General features: G+C 32.5%; 1 protein-coding gene across 1 annotated transcript in view; it reads right to left on the reverse strand.

The window, feature by feature from the left end:
* The window catches only part of calcr (calcitonin receptor), a 134,354-nt gene extending 129,026 nt beyond the window's left edge, over nt 1–5,328 (reverse strand). Inside the window, exon 1 of the mRNA XM_056480385.1 lies at nt 5,064–5,328. The gene's annotated coding sequence lies outside the window, so the exon portion shown is untranslated. The remainder of the gene's footprint in view (nt 1–5,063) is intronic.
* Nucleotides 5,329–6,000: the final 672 nt, after the last annotated feature.

Here is a 6,000-nt window from a genome sequence, read left to right on the forward strand (position 1 = left end):
ATGATGCTGTTCCTTTTCTCGCTTACCCGCTGACTGCTCACCTCCATATGGATGGCTCTCCTGCTGTTACCAGTTTGTCCAGTAGCTTGTGTCGGCAGACTTGAGACGCAGAGCGGAGTTGACCGCGATGGCAGTGTTTGAGTCAGGCAAAGAACAGTTCCAGAAAGCAGGTAAGACAAAAATGAATGTTAATAAATAAAGTGACAGTAAGTAAATAACAGGGTGAGGATGTGGTAAAATCTGAAAATGTGGTAAAAATAAGGTGAGGGCTTTTCATTTTCTGGATTGCTTATTAAAACAATGTAGTTGGGTTTAGGGAAGTGGGTGGGCGGGTCAATTGGTGCGTTTTAAAACACTATTGGTTGGATTTAAGGAAGGGGGAGTGTGGAGGATCGGTCGGTTGGTCATTCAGTAACTTAGTCAGTCGACAGCAGCCTCTAGTGGATAAAGCATACATAGCGCCCTCTGGTGGATTCTCGAAAACAAAAACTGCAAAAAAACATACCTCCTGGAACGTTTTTGATCTCTCCAAAAATGTATATAGCGGTACGTTTTCAGAATGAGCCTGGGTTGAGCTTTCGACAGCTAATTTGCATGTTACAGCTCTCCTGCATGTGCCTGTGTTGGGTTTATTGACTTTACATTTGGTGTAAAACATTTGTAAAAAATAGGTGGTTTTTTATTATTACTAAAAAGCAAACCAAGCCGAGACTGAAAAAAATCTGGTCTCTACATAGCCCGCCAGACAAGGTGTAGATAGATTTTGGTGGCTCGAGTGAGGGCAACCAGATTTTGAGAACCCTGATATTTAATTACATTTTAAGAATGCAAGATTGCGATATGTTACTTTTTAAAAGTAACTTTCACTGATTGTTAAAATAAAAAGCTACTTATTACTACACTGTAAAAAGCGATTAGCTGACTTAATTTAAAAAAATGAGTGAAATTTGCAGAGATATTAAAATTAAGTTAGTTACAGTTGCAAGTTACAACAAGTTTACTGACTTTGTTTTTCAGTAAAGTCATCCTGTTGCTTTTAAGGTAATGGGTTTGCTCCCTTTTTAAAGTGTAATCGTAAGCTTAAATTGAGTTTGTTGGTATTTTCTGGTGTTAACTAATATATTTAAGTAATAATATTTTAAATATCATTTTAATTTAAATAAAATCAATTCATTTGTAGCCACATGTAAACTTAGTTCTGTTAATTAATATTTACTCATAGATTGCTAAAATTAAAAGTTGTGGTATTTGTTAATGTTTTAATGTTAACTATTTTTAAATGCTTGTATTGTAAATGTTGTAATATTAACAAATATTAGGTTGTCTTTATTTATATATTTATATATATATATATATATATATATATATATATATATATATATATATATACACATCACATATACACACACATATTTTTATATATATATATATATATATATATATATATATATATATATATATATATATATATATATATATATATATATACACACACACATATTTATTTATATATATATATATATATATATATATATATATATATATATATATATATATATATATATATATATATATATATATATATATATATATATATATATATATATATATATATAAAATGTTCCTGAAAAAAAGGTTATTTAAATTGTTATGTGTGTGTGTGTGTGTGTGTGTGTGTGTGTGTGTGTGTGTGTGTGTGTGTGTGTGTATATATATATATATATATATATATATATATATATATATATATATATATATATATATATATATACATACACACACACACACACACACACACACACACACACACACACACACACACACACACACACACATAACAATTTAAATAACCTTTTTTCAGGAACATTTTAGTTTAATAGTTTAAGTACAAATTCCCCTTTATTAACTACAGTCAACTACCTTGCCCAACCACTACCTTACTAACTATTAATAAGCAAAAAAATGTACTTTATCAAGCTAAAAGTCTTGCACAAATTGTACATTAAATAGTGTGACCCTTTTTTCTATTTAGAAATATAAAAAATTTGTACTATTGGAGCATATTGGTGGCAAAGCTGAATTTTCAGCAGTTGCCTTGGTGGTCAGGAGATATTTAATATCATTTGCAATATTATTTAATATTTATACAGATATAACAGGGTTTCTACAGGTTTCACCAAGTCAAATTCAAGACTTTTTAAGACGTTTTTAAGACCATTACACTGTAAACCTCGATAAGTTAAGGTAACTCAAACTATTTGAGGAAACCGATTGCAACAAACCATTTAAGTTCAAAAACTAATCCTAATGAGTACTGTGAACTTAATCCATTTGAGTAAATGAAGCAATTTGAGCAAAGTAAAACCGAATAAATGAAGAGAACTCAAATCAGCTGAGTACTATAAAACCCAATAAGTTAAGGCAACTCAAACCATTTGAAGAATCCGATTGCAACAAACCATTTGAGTTAAAAAAAAACTAACCTATATAAGTACTGTGAACTTACTCCATTTAAGTTGAAGTAATGAGGTCCTTAATTAACTCATTACCATCAACACTGAGTTCAAAACTCTTTTCAAATGAGTAGAACTTTCAGTAAATTTTTAGTTAATTACACTCATTTGATAAAGTTGACTGTTGGGTTTTACAGTGTATGAATGATATTTTAGACTTATAGAGGTTGGTCTAGAGGAATTTGTTTTACCTGCCGAATCAAAAAAAATTATAATAATTGGGTATTCCTTAGCCACATATTTCACATAAACAAACAACCCCTAGTTGTATACAGTCATTTATTTCAACACTATAGTTAATAACTATAATAAACTAAAAGTATGCACATGTAACAGTCTATCCAGGTCAGCGTCCTCCACCTATATGGTCTATAAATACATGAAGAACTTTCAAACTAATTTTTATTAAAATAGCTTAGTTATTAAATGAGCTACAATAATATTACTTATAAATATAGCTTTGTTAAATGTTTTATTGAGATGGATTGTTGGTGATCCGATGAATTTTTGCCTGATTGAGTAGCTTTACATGGACAACTGATTTAAGACCTGCAAGTCAATAATTCAGTGAATTTTAGACTTTTTAAGGCCTAAAATTCAGTTTTTAAAATTCAAGATATTTTAAGACTTTTTAAGACCCCGCAGACACCCTAATATGAGGATATTCATTTATAAATAGAAATATTTTGTAACATTACTCTCACTTTTGATTAGCTCAATAATATTAATGAAATAAATACATTTTTTTAAAAGTATTACAGCCCTGGAACATGAGTGTATAAACTTTAATAATTCTCTAAAATGTTTTATATTTAAAACACCATGCCGTGTCATTAATGCCTGTCTGAGGTGGACTTCTCCAGATCGCTGTACATCATTGTACTTTAGCTCCACCTACTGATTCCTCACACCTCATGTAGCATGAAAAAAAGCATGCATAAAAATCACAATCCTGCCTGTACTGAAAAAATCTTCCTTACAGTATAACATTAAGGACATTATCCTAAAGAAATCTAATGCTCCAAGTCAAATATTCACCCAACTAACTAACTAGCAAGATTATTAATCTATTTTCTAGAGGATCAGCACATTTAAATGCATGCTTTATATAACAATAATGCAGAAAAAGAGGGTGTTTTCTGAAAGTTTCATTACAGTTAATGGGTTCAATTTTTAATCTTTACCATTATTAAGAGCTGGTGTACTTATAAAAGACGCTTTCCAAGTATTTTCAGCTATTTCTCTTGTACAAATCCAGACATCTGCTTATGCTTATATGGTCAGCATCCAATTATACAAGTGAATCATTACACATCTACACAACAAAAGCTCATTAGGTCCATGGCGAGTATCAGTTTTCTGGTAGATTACCTCCACATAATATTTAAAGTGCTGCAAACATGTAGACACGGCCTGAACCTCACTAATGAATAATGCATGACCATTATCTGAATTAGGAGCAGAACTCAACAAGTGAATGTCCACGACCCTGTGAACTAGAACTAGTCCTACATTAACGTGGTTGTTTCCACTCTCTATGGTGATTCACTTTTGTGTTTGGTTTTGTGTCTAAACTACAAAACTGATCTCAAATAAAAATAAATCGAACTGGCATACGAGGTCCATCTCAAATAATGCATTTTGTACTATTTGATTACATCAGACCTTTATTTCTGCAAAGAAAAATCAATAGTTTTAAGATACATCCCTGGTTTGTGTCTTTTTGTGCTTTCTGATATTTCGGTTTTGCATGCATAAAATAAGAACATATGCATCTCTTTTTTTCCTCACTGTAAAAACAACATCTGCAATGGTTTGTTTCATCATTTTCCAGATTTCCCAGTTGCATCTCTTAATCCTATCAGTGGAAAATACGGTGGCGACTCCACTTTAATCCTCCTGCCATAAAGGAAACCTATCCACTGCATGCTTTCTTTATAGGGTTTATATAATGAGCCAACACAAGTGATGAAATGGTGTGGTTATTATAATCATAATAAAAAGGACTTTAACTAAACCAGTACCCAATATGGAACTGCAAAACACTCACGGTTTATGAAGCATCCAGTGTGTTATCTGTCACCATCAGACTTGATGTATACTCATAAAACACAGATGCTGCCAAGCTGTTATGTGAACTCTTTATATTACATAATTGGCAAACCAATTAAAGAGCTTAACTCGTGTTTTCAGACGCTTTTGAGTTCAGTCTGTAGGTGCTTTAAATATATTGACAGTAGGAAATTATGTGCATTTCATTGTATTGGAAAACAAACAGATGGCTGCATGTTGCTAAGTCGACGCTTGACATTTATATTGTGTAAAACTGCAGGCTATTTTAACATTTTAAATAAAATTCCCGTATTTATGGCATTAATTAAATTATTATCATATTTAACAAATGAGCTAAACATTTGTAAACACATCTAAACACATGCGCAGAAACCCCCAAAAATATGTAAGATAATGCGAACTTTGATATAAATGTAATTAAAACATGCAAGGCTATATATATAAATATAATATTTAAAAATTAAATTCACATCTTACCTTTACGCAGATGAGAATGTAAATCCGTACTTCACTTTCTCACACTGGGCTCCTCAAACTGAATTCCATCGTCTGGCACTAAAATAAGTGATGCGTTCACAGCATCTTGTGTTTTATCTCCGTCGGAGGAGATATATCCAGTCGTTAAAAAGACGTGTAATTAGAAACGTCACTGTTTAACATATTTTTTATGGGCAGAGACGTTGTTTCAGTTCAGCAACCGGTAATCCAAGTGCATCTAACTGGCGCTCAGCTCATCTGTCGGCGAGCATGTGGAGTGTGTGGGCTCCTCCTCGAGTCTCTGACAGCGGCTCCATTGCGTTTAAACACACATTCGGGTTGTGTTTCAAAACCTAGTGAGCTGTCTTGGTAGACAACACTCTGAGCCTCGGATATGAATTCGTAGTACAGGCTGGCTATGTTGGCTTTACGATTTAAGTAGTCTGTAGTGTAGTAAATTCCTGTGAGGAATTTTCATTAGCGTCGTCATATGTACAGCTACAAAATTTTAAGCTACATTATCGTGACAGCTTAACGAATTTCTGACTAATGCTGCGTCCGCATACTTATACTACGACCTAAAAGTATGTACTTTTTTGTGAAGGAAAAGTATATACTTTTGAGTATGTAACAGAAGAGTATGCAAGCTTTGGGACATATTACTTCCTCGTTAACAGGTTGTTATGTTGCTAGTTATCAATCATCTCGACACAGGATAATCTGCCATTCGCGAGTCTTTCATGCAGAGAAATATCAGGTCTTTGGGTAATTATGCATTCAGAAGTTAACGTTAATGTCCAAACGTATCTTATATAAGTTCACATTGTTGTTGCAGATAAAACGTAAAACGCGATTTAAGTATGTTCCAGTTGGCTAGATAATGATTAACAGTCATTCGAAGCCTCTCTACTGGTTGTCGCTAGATCGGATATGGTTG

The sequence above is a fragment of the Danio aesculapii genome, chromosome 19 (genome assembly GCF_903798145.1).
Source record: "Danio aesculapii chromosome 19, fDanAes4.1, whole genome shotgun sequence".
Classification (NCBI taxonomy): Eukaryota; Metazoa; Chordata; class Actinopteri; order Cypriniformes; family Danionidae; genus Danio; species Danio aesculapii.